At 39.5% G+C, this 15,194-nt stretch overlaps 1 long non-coding RNA gene across 1 annotated transcript in view; it reads left to right on the top strand.

The window, feature by feature from the left end:
* The window catches only part of LOC132365810 (uncharacterized), an 80,905-nt gene that overhangs the window by 11,046 nt on the left and 54,665 nt on the right, over positions 1–15,194 (top strand). Inside the window, exon 2 of the long non-coding RNA XR_009503247.1 lies at positions 7,975–8,108. This is a non-coding gene — a long non-coding RNA (uncharacterized LOC132365810). The remainder of the gene's footprint in view (positions 1–7,974; positions 8,109–15,194) is intronic.

Below are 15,194 nucleotides of genomic sequence, written 5' to 3'. Positions count from 1 at the left end.
TTTGGGACATAAATCTGCCTACATTTCTATGAAAAACAGTATTGTTTATTTTTACTCCACACCTATATAAATGCATCATTTACATCATTGTACTTGCTAGTGTCCCTCTGAAATTAGCTGATACTTCACTAGCATCACTCCTTTTTTACCTGCAGAGAATGATCCATTATGATTTTTGAATATGCCCTCATTTTTATGTGACCAGTGAATTGGCCTGCTGCAGATTTGACCCAATTATTTCAGCCATCTTCATGTTTGATTCTCATCACTATGGGTTGAATGAACTGTGTGGCCATCTACACTGATAACGAAGGGGCTTGCAAATGATAGGATCAGCGGTGTCATAGCCTGGTCATGCTGCACAGAAACATTCTTCTCAAGAATCAGTTTTAAAAAATAAGCAGAAGGAAAGATGCTGACCCTTTCCAATCCTTTTCCATTTGAATTTTCAGCTATACTGTCACCAGCATTTTTTTTAAAACTGATACAATAGGACAGGTGTCCTGAAATAAGTGCCCTGTCTTTGGAAAGAGCAAATGGGTGACAATATCCACATCTGAAGTCTACAGCAACACTGAACTGACCGTACTAGCTATCCTCAGGGAGCCCAAAACTGCACAACATATATTTTCTGAAAAGAGGTGAAGCCAAGCAGAGTGAGAGCAAAATTTGCAACTGAAGACTAGTTAAAATTTTATGCAAAAATATATAATACCAAAATGAGACTTGGTGGTCTAGTTTTCTTTCCAATTATAGATAATCCTTAAAATCTCTAATAAAGAGCTATCATCATATATTGCATCAGCTATATCATTGCCATCTTTACTCACAGTCTTAAAGAATTTCAGCTTTAAGGGGGAACTATAGTTTCTTAATCAGATTATTTTAATCTTGGGAGATGTGTGTGTGTGTGTGTGCGTGTGTGTGTGTGTACAGTTACAAATTCTTAGATCTAGCAGGATTTTGTTTTTGTTTATCCCCAAAGACGGTTTATAAAGCTAGACACTTTCTTACTATGGAAGCCTATTGATATGAACTCATATTTCTAACATTCATATTATTTGTATGTTATGTATTGCATATATGTAATATATAATAATATCTATTGTGGAGGCCACATAATCCAGTTTACTGCTGATTTAAAGAAAAAGATTTCTTAGTCTTAACTGGCAACACTTTCTTCAAGAAAGAGTTAGGAATCTTACCATTTATCTCTTAGCAGCTTTTTTCATCACTTTTCTTTTTCCTTTTTTTTTTTTTTTTTAACTTTTGCTCAATAGGAGCCTGTAAGCAGATAAGGCAGGGGGTCCCCAAGGGAAGAGAACCAGACAGAACTTTCTTAACATAAGTTTGTGATCTAAGCCTGGTCACAATGCTTGCCCTTGCAGAAGAATAGGTCTCTGGAGTTAAAGATTTTAAGGAACAAAAGAAGGTAAAAACAAACAGCTATTACCAGGCCAGGGAGATAACCCTATCAGGAGACAATGTATCAGTTGTAAAGACTCCCACTTCTGTTTCAAAAGTAAAGATTAGCCTGAAGCTCATTCTTGGGCTGTTTTGCAGAATTCAAACCCCCTGGAGCACTCAACCATCAGATTAACTGGAACCTAAGGAATGATGCTGCTGACCTTTCTGACCCTTATGACTCCAGTCAACCCAAGCCTGGACTCTGTCAACCTTTGCCCCAGTTCTATACTGAATTCTCCTCTGATCAAGCTTCTTCATAATATGCATACACCACCCACGCCCCCTCATGAATATGCATGTACCCTCAGCTTAAAACTTCCTTCTTAATCTTGTAAGGGGCCACGATGACCCGTGACCCACTAGTTGCTAGATTGTATAAACTGTCAAAAATATGTCATTTAATGTACAGCCCTCTGTCTCAAAAACTTATATAACTGTGGTTTGACCTCTGATGGATGGAACAGTTCCCAGAGCTTTCTTTTTTTTTTTAACATCTTTATTGAAGTATAATTGCCTTACAATGTTGTGTTAGCTTCTGCTTTATAACAAAGTGAATCAGTTATACATATACAATATGTTCCCATTTCTTTTCCCTCTTGCATCTCCCTCCCTCCCACCCTCCCCATCCCACCCCTCTACGTGGTCACAAAGCACAGAGCTGATCTCCCTGTGCTATGCGGCTGCTTCCCACTAGCTATCTATTTTACATTTGGTAGTGTATATATGTCCATGACACTCTCTTACCCTGTCACATCTCACCCCACCCCCTCCCCATATCCTCATGTCCATTCTCTAGTAGGTCTGTGTCTTTATTCCGTCTTGCCACTAGGTTCTTCATGGCCTTTTTTTTTTTTTTTTTTCCCTTAGATTCCGTATATATGTGTTAGCATACTGTATTTGTTTTTCTCTTTCTGACTTACTTCACTCTGTATGACAGACTCTAACTCCATCCACCTCATTACAAATACCTCCATTTCATTTCTTTTTATGGCTGAGTAATATTCCATTGTATATATGTGCCACATCTTCTTTATCCATTCATCTGTCGATGGACATTTAGGTTGCTTCCATGTCCTGGCTATTGTAAATAGAGCTGCAATGAACATTTTGGTACATGACTCTTTTTGACCTATGGTTTTCTGAGAGGCTATTCCCAGGTTATAATCCTCAAATTGCTTTGAAAATTTTTACATTTCTTTCTTTGATCAACTGATTAATTTTTTTGTTGACAAGTGGAATAGTATCTTTTATGATTCTCTGATACCTCTTATCCAGCCTGTACACCGTTGCCCATTTACTCTTTTTTTCTCTTTTAAAAAATTTTTATTGAAATAGTTGATTTACAATGTTGTGTTAGTTTCAGGTGTACAGCACAGTGATTCAGATGTATATGTATATAGACATCTATATCTATATCTATGTAAAAAACATTTTCTGACTTTTGCAGTCCTCAGTGATTATTCCCTATTCTGTATCATCCATGTAATGGTTAGAATAGGCTATCAAGGAGAGTTGGTTATATATGCTATGATTGTATTCTATACACTCAACCATATTTTAAAAGGGTAAGACTGAGACTTCCCTGGTGGTCCAGTGGTTAAGACTCTGCACTTCCACTGCAGGGGGTGTGGGTTCGATCCCTGGTTGGGGAACTAGGAACCCACATGCTGCGAGGTGAAGCCAAAAAAAAAAAAAAAAAAGGGTAGGACTATGTTTTATACACTCACTTTTTTCTATTATGCCTGGTACAGTGCCTTATAATAGCATGCTCAATATATATTAGTTTTTGTTGATAATGAAATTCTGAAAGGAAAAGAAACAATGATCTTCCAAGCTATTGTTCCATTTTGCTTTGACCTTTCTTTCTTTTTTTTTTTTTTTAATTATTATTTATTTATTTATTTATTTGGCTGTGTTGGGTCTTCGTTTCTGTGCGAGGGCCCTCTCTAATTGCGGTGAGCAGGGGCCACTCTTCATCGCGGTGCGCGGGCCTCTCACTATCGCGGCCTCTCTTGTTGCGGAGCACATGCTCTAGAGTGCAGGCTCAGCAGTTGTGGCTCCCAGGCCCAGTTGCTCCGCGGCATGTGGGATCCTCCCAGACCAGGGCTCGAACCCGTGTCCCCTGCACCGGCAGGCAGATTCTCAACCACTGCGCCACCAGGGAAGCCCTGACCTTTCTTTCTGGTTGAAGGTTCTTAAGTCTGAAATAGTGTCAATAGCACTTTACATGATTCTGTCAAGTGTGGGTTTTTGTTTTGATTCTGTTAGACTAAATGTAGTTGAGAGTGAACACAGATTTTTCTCTTGCCACAAGTAAGAAATTAGAAGGAGCTCTGATCATATTTACTGCAGTGGATGATCAAGCGTGCAGGGCCAGTGTTGCAGAGGGAGAAGAGCTCTGTACCAGGAGTCAGAGTGGGCTTTTCTCCAGATGTATAGACTGCATTGTCATTTTGTGTGTTTTCTAAGGTCCTAGTCGTTTAGGGCATGCCAAGACATCCCTCCTAAGGTGAAGGGCAAATTGTTGCATCTAATCTGTATCAGTTTTCTATTGCCAGGTAACAAATTACCACAAACTTAGTGGCTTACAACAATCCGAATTGATTATCTCATAATTGATGCTGAAACTCGGCCTCTTTGCACGGGTGCTGAATCGAATCTCGGCGACAGAGTTTTGGATGAATTCGAAAAGAATAGCTTTATTGCTTTGCCAGGCAAAGGCGGGGGACACAGTGGGCTAATGCCCTGAAAAATGTGTGTCCCAGCACCGGGGGGATTTGGTGAGGAGTTTTATAGCACTGGTTCAAGGGTAGGGTTGCTGATAAGGATCAGGGTATGTGCAGGGCCTGCATTCCTTTGATCTGGCCTCACATGGTCTCCTGATGAGTTTCTGTGATTCTCGAGGTTATCAAACTGTGACCTTCTGTCTGGAAAGAAAAATGCTTCATCCAGTAGTTAACATCTTCCATTTGTTGGGGGTTTTAGTTCTGCAGAAGAGCTGAAAAATATGTATCCCTTGAGGTGGAACCAGGACCCTGCCCCAAGGCTGCACTATTGTTCCTTTTTTTTTTTTGCCACACCGACCCTCCTGCAGGATTTTAGTACCTCCACCAGGGATCAAACCTGTGCTCCCTGCAGTGGAGGTGTGGAGCCCTAACCAATGGACCGCCAGGGAAGTTCCCTGCACTACTGTTCCTTGATTGCTCCTCCCTTGTCTCTGCATCCCCTCCCTTCCCTGATTAGCAACTGTTTGAACCTGCCCTTTGGAACTCAGGGAAAAGGTCATGGAGGCTGAAGCCTATTCCCTACAAACAAGAAACGGGGGACACAGAAAGGCTTCCATGCCCAGGAGCCCCACAGAGTCCTGCTCGGTTTCATGATTTCAGTAGGTCAGATGGTGGCTTCTCTGCTTGGATTTCCCTGGGCTGATATCAAGGTGTTGGCTAGGACTGCAGTTGTCCTCTGGACCTGGTCATTTTCTGCTCTCCTCTTTTTGGAGATCCTCCTTTGTTAGTGACCACATAAGGGAGGGTGTGCTGCTAGAGCCAACTTTTAAATGTTTTTAAAGTACATCAGATACGCTGGGTGTGGGAGGCAGAGAGAGGGGAGGAACGGGTGGCCAAGGAAGGAGGAACTTTAGTAAAATGATTTTTAAGATTGTGGGGGCTGTTGGCACAGGCAGGACAGATTTTAATAAAAAAGCTAATAAAATTATCTGTACAAAAACTTTTTTTGGGGGTAGCAAGTGATTGGGAATCTAATTCTATTTTTTTAAAGAAAACAACATGAAGAGAGTTTGTTGATGATGTAGTTGGAAAGTTCAGAAGTTCAGGGAACTTCAGATATGGCTGGATCCAGGGGTTCAAATGATTTTGCTAGGACTCTGGTTCTCTCCTCTTAGCCCGGCTCTTTCCTAGCCCTCATGCCACCCTTTGATTTTTGTTTTTTAAATAAATTTATTTATTTATTTATATTTTTTACTTTTGGCTGTGTTGGGTCTTTGTTGCTGCGCGCGGGCTTTCTCTAGTTGCGGCGAGTGGGGGCTACTCTTCGTTGTGGTGCGCGGGCTTCTCACTGCAGTGGCTTCTCTTGTTGCAGAGCACAGGCTCTAGGCACACGGGCTTCAGTAGTGGTGGCGCGCGGGCTTCAGTAGTTGTGGAGCGCAGGCTCAGTAGCTGTGGTGCACGGGCTTAGTTGCTCCGCGACATGTGGGATCTTCCCAGACCAGGGCTTGAACCCGTGTCCCCTGCATTGGCAGGCGGATTCTTAACCACTGCGCCACCAGGGAGGTCCCATCCTTTGATTTTTAACCCTTAATTGATTATGCAACACCTAACGCCTCCTATGGACTCTTTGTAGCAGAAAGAAGGGTTTCCTGTTATTTCTCAAGAAGGATTTCATGAATAAGGATTGTCTTGGCTTCAGCCACATGCCTCTTCCTGAATCACTGCAAGGGGGCTGGGGTGGCCTCATTGGCAGGTGGGGTTGTATGCCTGCCCATTTTTGTAGCTGGGCGAGGGGTGGGGGGTGTTGCTGGGGTGGAGTGGTACAGGGCCAGCCCCACCTGTCCTGCATGGAATGAGATCACTGCAGGAGAGAATGCTGTTACCAGGTGAAGGGGGTGGCTGGTGTCGGGAAGGCAGAAACAACCCACGTCCTCTATAGCATCCCTGTGGGCTTAGGTACAGGCCAGGTCATAGGGTGGAATCAGGAGGGTGGAGAAGAGATACTGCCTCATCCACAGGGTTGAGTTACTTGCTTCTGGCGAGTGGGAACAGATCCAGGGTTCCAGATTGTTCAGAATATCTTAGAGTATAATTTTTAGAGGAACAGTAATAACACCCTGGGAGAGTTATTCTCTTCATCTTCCTATATCCAGCTTTTCAGTATATTGTTCATGGGGCCATTCCCCTCATTACTCTGGGGCAGTGAATGAGCTTTCTTCATTCTTCCTTCTCTCTGACTCTTCAGTGACTCGGGTTTGAAAACCCCTTCTTTGTACCGTCGTCTACACCTTCCTGTTTGCTACTCTTGGTTGGGTCTTTATTGTCATGGGCAGGGACTGTCAGGTGTCTACTCACCAATCTCTGCTTCGAGCCACTGTCAGATGAATCTGATTAAATCTTATTTTGATCATGTCAATTTTCTTCTCTTAACAACCTTCATTTGCTGCAGATAAGTATTTAGATGCACTCCGTATTTCTTACTTGGCATTCCTAGTCCTCTGTGATATGGCTTTGTCTCCTATATCCTGTCCTCAGGCCACCTGTCTGTGTGTAGTCAGTACACATGCCCAGCCCTGCTTCTGCACTGTGCTCACCCCCACTTCTCACCCAGAACTGTCCCCTGCCCTCCTTCCCACAGCTGAATCCACCACATCCACTAAGACTCACCCCAAGTCCAACCTCTCGTGTGAAGACTTCCCTAATTTTTCCAGTTCGCTTTTATTTCTTCAGATTCTTTCAGAGACGAAACATCGGACTTCTTTTCTGAGCTACCTAGTATACACTTCAACCTACTCTCTTGAGTTGTTAGTTATCTTTTCATGATAAATATTATGTTTCTCAACTCACCTCAAGGCAAAGGCATTTGCCATAGCTGTGTGACTTCAGAAAACCTCTCTGAGCATCCATTTCCCCCCCTTTGCAATGTGAACGATAGCTACCATGCAGAGTGGTAGAAAGGATTAGCCAGGATACCTGTAAAGGGCTCTCCCCGTGCCTGGTACATGAATCGAGTGTCACGATTGTTAGCTGGAGGCATTGCTGAGCAAGGGAAAGAAGTCCCATCCCTACGCACCTCCACACCCTTCAGCATCTGGTATGTCCCCTGAACCTCGTATCTGAAAACGAGGATTTAATTCAATAAGCATTTTGTTTTAGGTTGAGTTCCCTCAGACGTGGATCCTGAGACAAGGATGTACATGTGAAGGTATATTTGGGAGGCGACCCCGGAAGAGCAGAAAGCGAGTGAGAAGGGGAGATACTGAAGGAGAGGAAGCCAAGGCAGGACACGTTCACAGACAGGTTACCACTGAGGGCAGCTGGGCTCCAACCCACTGGGAACCTCTGGGATGCTTTGTAGAACATGTTTAGGGTTGTCTGCCAGAGAGAGGAAGCTGGTACCTTTGTCCACCAGAGTACATCCATCATTGACTGCTGGCTGCTAACAGGGGCCCTAACTTCCCCACAATTCCGGCCGATTCCTGCCCGTGGCTGAGTTGCTGCAGTGGAGAGAGTTCTCAGGCAGGGAAATCCAGGGTGGGGTTGCCAGATTTAGTGAATAAAACGACAGGATGCCCAGTTAAATTTGAATTTTCGATAAAAGACAAATAATGTTTTAGTGTGTGTTATGGGCTGAATTCTGTCCCCTCCCAAATTCATATGTTCAAGTCCTCAGTCTCTCAGAATGTGACAGTATTTGGAGATAGGATATTTACAAAGGCAATTAAGATAAAATGAGGTCACTAGTGCGGCCCCTAATCCAATATGTTTGGTGCCCTTATAGGAAGAGATTAGGACACTGTCGCACACAGTGGGAAGACCACGTGAGGACACAGTGAGAAGATGGACATCTATGTACAAGCCAAGGAGAGAGGCCTCAGAAGAAACCAACTCTACCAACTTCTGGCCCTCAGAATGGTGAAAAAATATATTTCTGTTGTTTTCATACCCTCTAGTCTGGGTTACTTTGTTATTGTAGTCCTAGCAAACAAATAAAGTGTGTGTTACAATATTGCGAGGGATGCAGTTATACTAAAAATACTACTTTTTGTTTATCTGAAATTCAAATTTAATTGAGCTTTCTATATTTTATCTGACAACCCCAATTCAGGGGCTTGTTTAAGGGATAAGAACAGAGCAGTGTCTTCATTTATTGAATATCTACCATATGTCTGGAGTGGGATTTATAGTGGGAATATGGAATTAATGAATGTCTCCAGACCCTGCTTTGCTTACCTCTCAGTGTTGTAATTAGGCTTGAATGAAGATGTGTTTAGAACTGCTTTGAAACTTATAAAGTACTACACAAACAAATGAAATAAAATTATTCATTTTTCACCTATTTCCTAAAACTCCCAGAGTAGTGTCTGGTACATAGTAACTGCTCAACAAATATTTGGTAAGTCAAAAGGAATTATTATTATAGTTAATCAAAAATTAATTATTTATTTGTTGATGAATGTCCTAAGACTCAGGTAAGGCTATTTTTTAATATCTTCCTAGGTCTTAGACATGCTTATTTTTAGAGCCTTGCCTCACATCACATCATTCATATTGAAGTGAATATCTCATGTGTGAATCAAGGGATTTTATATATATATGATATATATATTTGCTGTAGGCATTTTTGAATTAATTTTATAATTTTTTATAAATTATGATTTATAATTTATAATTTAGTATTTGAAAAGATTTGTCTATGAATAATTCACTTCAGATTGATTTTTCAATTTAAGAAGGTGAGGGGCCCATGAACTTAGATGAAGAGAAATTCTTATTTTCATTAACTTCAAACTGAAATTTGGCATTTTCTTTAATTATGAATATAAGCTACATATTAACATTAACAGTATCTCTCTCACCAAAAGAATTCACAGATATATTAAAATCACATTACGGGGTTACAGATATCTCAAAATATCATTTATATTTATTGTTACTTTAAAAATATAGTAGTTATTAAATCTACTGCTACATATCATTTAATGCATTCATAAATGAGCACATAAGTTACAAATTAGTTTTTAAAAATATTTTGAAAATTTTATTTGAAAATAGTTGATTTTCCTTGTAATATGTTTAAAAGGATTTTTTTTTGCAATGGGTTCCAGAAACTTCACCAGACTTCCAAAGGGATATATGGCACAAAAGTTGTAAAGATCCCCTGCTAGTGCTTCATGGGTGAAACAGCCTAGGTGTGAAGCTTAGGTGACTCCTGCCTGGCTTTGCTTCTTTGTTCTTTTCTGTAACAAAGGAGGCACTTAGCGGACTCAGAAGAATTGCATGCAGAAGCAAGAGAAAGTCAAAGTATGTCTAAACTTTACTGGAAAAATTACTGAGTGTGGAGTAAAAGGACTTTGGATCCAGTCCAGGCTTAATTTTACCATCCTTGCAACAGGTGCATTTGTTCACTGTCAACAGTGATTTACTGAAGGCTGACCATCCGCCAGACCCTGAGCATGGGCTTTGGAAAAGGGTTCAGTCCCTCTGTCACTCACGAGCTGAGTGACTTTGAATAAGTTATTTCATATCCCTAAGCCTCAGTTTTCTAATCTGTAAAATGGAGACACTGATCCTTAATTTATAGGGTTGTTGACAGGATTAGATAAGAGAATGGGTGTAAAGTACCATAAACACATAAAAGATTACAAGTTACTATGAATCACCATTTAGTCCAAGTCCTGCATCAGTGGTGTTGCTAGATGTGAAAGAAAAGCAGATAAAACTGTCTTCTCTTTTAGGGGGGGAAAAAAAAATACATGTCCTTTCAAACAGTGGAAATGAACTTAACTGAGTTCTTGTTAGCTAAAATTTCAAGGTTAAGGGGAGAAGTCTTATGACAAATGCATCTTTTTTTCTTTTGATGGTGCTTATTTCACCCGAGACACAAAGGGAAAAAAATCCTCAAAAGACTGATAAACTATTTAGTTTACTTTCCTTTATCACTTATTGAAGATATTTAGCTTCTTAAATGCTCTTGAAACATTGTTCATATAATTTCATAAGTCATGATAGGGATTACTGTGAACATATATGAAGGCTAAAATTTGTATCCCTCATCAGCAACCTTACTAAACTTTTCTTAAAAGGTATATTATATTAAAAAACGATAAAAAGCTCTACTCGCAATTATGATTTAAGAGAGCCACTCCACTGTTCTTTTTCTTGATAGTTTATTTTCTAAAAGCCTAAATACAAGGCGTTCTTTTATTTCCGTTTGTATTGTAATTTCTGCCCTTCACAGGTGTAAACCGTGTTAATTACATTAATCACCACCAGGTTGCGCTGTAGTTCCACAATGGAAACAGACTAGGGTCTGTGAAGAATTCTCAGAGGTCTTAGTTAACCATATTGTTTCTGTTTTTTGAAGCGAAGAGGGGTGGAGACAGATACTTAAAAGGAAAAAGAAAAGACTTTGCTGAAAATAAAGAATTCCAAATTCACTATGATTAAAAAATGTGATATTCAGCAGAAAAGATTTTCTCTGAGAACATTGTTATAGTTCTTTTTAGAAAAAATTGCTCAGTACTGTTAGTTAAAACTATTTTCCTGATGGCAAACAAAACAAAACAAGACAAAGCAAAACAAAACTAAGTTTTGTTTCTTATTTTCTCTAGTTGATGGATAAGACTATTTTTTAACATACCAAGATAAGGTGTATTTTATTTTAAAATCATAATGGTATCTTTGATATAAATCAGGCTTTGGAAAATATATGTACGTTCCAACTTGAAACAATTTAAAAAAAAAGTAAAGCTCCCCGCCCCCCCCCCCGCCCCGCCTCTTTTTCTTTTCTGCTCTTGTTTTTCCCAAATGTCAATATTTATGAGTCAGGGGTTGTGGGAAATGTTACCTAGAGCCACAAGGGGCCAGAGTTTGCCCTCTTCGATCCCTGGGGAGTTGAGTATGAGTGCCAGAGGGCAACGTTTGGCTGGAAGGACCCAACCCCTTCCTTCTTTGCACCCTGTAGTATGCCCTTTGAAGTGAAGGAAAATTCTGTGCTCAGCTGTGCTTTGTAAGATGTCAACTCAAGATGAGCAATGCATACAGGTTTCTGTATATCCCTTTGGCATAAAAACAGATGCAGACTTACAGAAAGCAAAAAAGCCAGAATTACGCAAGTAATTTGGAGATTTTGAGAACTCCTCAGATAACATATTCACAAGTCTAAATTTCTGGATATTACCTGTCAAATTTATTCAGTTAAAAAAAAATTCTGGGTAAGACCTTTTTTTTTTTTGCCATATCACTCTCAAAACATCAGTCACTTTAGGTTTAACCCCTTTTAGGATTTGGGTGGTGTTAGTTTTAGCAATTGTAAAGACAGAAGGCAATGACAATGAAACACTCACAGAAATAAGATAAGAATCTCAGAAAATATTAGGAAATTGTGGAGCTTATATTTGTCTTATAGTTGAGTTGCTATCCATCAAGATGATGAAAACAATTCATTATTTAGTCCAATGCCTCTTTTAGTTTGTTTCCTTTCAAATTGTCAGTCATTAGGGGCTGAACAAGAAAATAAAAGCTGAAAATGAACAAGCTTTACTAGGTAGAATATACTGGGAGATAAACTGGAAAATTGGGGCCATTAACAAATGAAAAAAAAAATCAGAAACAGTTTTAAAAACAAAAAAGTCACCAGTAAAATATGTTTCTAAGGTCAATTGAAATGCCCTGACATTGATTCTCAGCTTCCTCTTTATTTGAAGGCTCTTCTCTTTATTTTTTTCCTAATTTAAATCTTTAACTTATTACCTCCATAGGTGGTTAAGTCTCCAAGTATCTTTTAACTAAGGTTCATATTTTTTCTTTATTTTATTTATTTCAACAATTCTTTATTTAGCTTGCTTTATTTTTATATGTCCCACCCAAACACTTAACTGGTTCAAGCACTTAACTGGTTTCCAAAGGCTCCTTGTATAAATAACAAGATAAAAATTCATAGAACATTTTATTTTCCCAGATTGGGAGATAATTACACTTTCATTTTGGGGAAAGGTGTGGCAAAATAATTATTGAGATTAATGAAAAAAGTGATTAGGGGGTATGTTAACATCAGTTTTTTGGGGGAAAAAAATGGCTCTCTGTGGGAAGATACTTGCATTTCGTTTTCCAAAAGTCGTTGGCTTTTTTCTCAGTGGTCAGCTAGTTCTGAATTCGTTTCTCCCACTTGCCAGTGGTGCGCCAGTGTTCTGCTGTTTAAATTCCCCACACCTCAGTTTCTTTATCTATAAATGGGGATAAACTATTTAGCTCAGAGACATTGAGAGAATTAAATTAGTACCGTGTTCAGTTTTTCATGAACAGTAGGTACCCAGTGTTTGATGATTTCCTTCTGCCTTTCATCATCAACAGGAACACAAAAAATAAAACGCAAGTATATCCACATATTAAACACCTCTATGGGGGCCAAATAGAAAACTTGTTTAAACTAATTTGTATGGCACCTAACATTCCAGGACATGCCATTCTTGCAACCCCGTCATAGACATGCCTAATGAAATTAGCTTTGGAAACAAGACTTTGAAACCAACATTATAAATTCCTGTAGGTAGACTTAGTATTTTAATATTTTGTTAATATTCATGTGTAAGTTTAACATATGTTTATCTGTTGTGCATAGCATATATGTTACCAAACTTAGGCTTGGCTGCTTGTGGCTTGAAAGCCCATACTTGAAGCCCATAGCTTTATTCAGGAGGCTGGCAAACTGGGGAGAAGGTGGACTCGTGTCCAAAAGCCAACTCTGAAGATTCTGTTCGACCATGAAAGTTTTTAAGGGAAGAATCATTTGGGGAGGGGGGTCAAAGTCTTCATTATCTTCCATTCTGTGCATACTTTCTTCTGATTGGCTCATGGTGAGGTAACAGGATGGTGTCCCAGGCATACTGTGCTCAGCCTGAAGTTACCATCCTCCGCCTGGGTAGGGACTTTAGTATCTGCAGAAGAACTCAAAGGTATTTTGTGTATATTCCTTGAGGAGGAACCAGGACCCTGCCCCAGGGCTGCACTATTGTTTCTTGACTGCTCCTCCTTTGTTTCTGCATCCCCTCCCTTCCCTGATTAACAGCTGTTTGAATCTGCACTTTGGAACTCAGGGAAGATCAAGGAGGCTGAATGAAGCCTATTTCCTAAACAAGAAATGGGAGACAGAGAAAGGATTTATACATGGGAGGGTCCCACAGGGTCCTGCTCTGTTTCATATACACTGACTTCCAGATTGTATATCCATGTGAATGTTTTAAGTTTGTTTTGGGAGAGATCAGTAAAGTATAGTTCTAGGAAGTAATTTCAGATTGCTTAAAAAAATGGGATTGTTAAATAAAAATGTATCCTGTAGCAAGCTAAAGAACAGCCAGCTCCCTTTATCTAGTCACCAATAGCATGGAATGCCTGTGGAAAATCAAAGTGAGGATAGCCTATTTTTCTTAAAAAAAAAAAAAATATATATATATATAAAATATATATTCTAAGCATATTTATTTAGATATAAATGTAAATAAATATATTTATTTATTTATATATAGAAAAAATATATATAGAAAAAAATATAAAATATATATATTCTAAACCTTTTAGGAACTTCTTTTGGAATTACCTTTGGGATTAATTAAGGAATCATATTAAAGAAAAAGCTATAGTCTTATTACATTGTAGTCACTTCTTACTTAGGCTAAAGCAGCTCTATTCAGTCAAGTACCATCTGCCTTATTGAATGACTTGATTGTTTCTGAAAATGAAACTTATACAGATGAGAAAAAGATTTTCTTTTAATCGTTCAGGAAATTCAAAGTAATTCCCTCAGTGTGAGGAGGAAGGCAGTTACTAACCTGGAGTCCCAAAGCTGTTTCAAACAATAGCAAAGTCCTTGGAATATTGCTACCTGTTTGAGGGGGAGAGCATTCATCTGCATGGATAAATTCAGGAATGTTTGTTAAAAGCCATTGGCCTTGCCTTGTAGCCAGGTCTTTTGAATGTAAATATCTATGGGGTCAAACAGGGATCCTTTTGGGTTAACGGACTTCCTTTAAAGACAAATGCCTTTATTTAAAAAGGAATCATTGTGAATTTTTAACCAGAGTCCTGTGTTCAGTTGTACACTTTAGAAACTTCTGAAAAGGAGAAAAATATAAAGGCCTTTGTGCCCAGACCAGTCTGCCATGTTCCTTTTACCCACACATGGATTTGTTTAGCGAGTTGCTGAAGCTCTGTGTATATGATTAAATCTAAACTGGTCATCAGGGAATAAAAAAATAAAGACTATGTGGTCCATATTTTGAAACAGAAGCAGGAAAACAACATGAATGCATTTGAGGATGAATCCAGACTTTAATCTTAGCAAAAATATTAATAGTAACAGGATAGAAACAAAGACTAAAAATATTTACAACCTTTTTGTGTTTGGTTATTAATAAAAATGCGAGATTGGTATAAAAAAAAAAAAAAAAAAGGAAGAGCTGAAAAGGAAAAGTAAAGCCTCCGCATAGGTATGTATGTCAGATCACATAAAGCTGAGGAGTTGGCAGCACATAAAATCTGTGCCCCAGGCTGAAGCCCTGAGTGGGCCTCCAGGGTTTGGGTGTTTTGAAGCGGCCCCTGTGCCCTTCTGGCTGCCATTCTTAGACCCTTTAGACTGAGGGCTGCCAAGCTGCTCCTTTCCCACAAAACTTCAACAGGCTTGCAGTCTGGGCTGGCCATCTGTGCAGGACAGTCCCTATAAAGCTATGCCTTCTTTCAGATTTCCCTCACTGTAGAAACCAGCATCTAGCAAACCTGGGGTCCTTCCATAGCTCTGGAGCTGTGTTGTGTGAAACAGGAAGGGAGTATCCTTGACTCACATTTGATTCAAAATCTTCTTCTTCTGGAAATGATTTTTGGAATTGAAATGACATCCATTTTTTTCCCTACGAATATGGTCTCTCTTTTTAAATAAAGCCCATGAATAATTTACTTTTCTGCCAGAGACATACTTGCTTTTTATTTTCCTCAAGACCTGACGTG

Source organism: Balaenoptera ricei, chromosome 5 (genome assembly GCF_028023285.1).
Source record: "Balaenoptera ricei isolate mBalRic1 chromosome 5, mBalRic1.hap2, whole genome shotgun sequence".
In the NCBI taxonomy this organism is placed as follows: Eukaryota; Metazoa; Chordata; class Mammalia; order Artiodactyla; family Balaenopteridae; genus Balaenoptera; species Balaenoptera ricei.
This window is presented reverse-complemented; position numbering and strand designations above follow the sequence as displayed.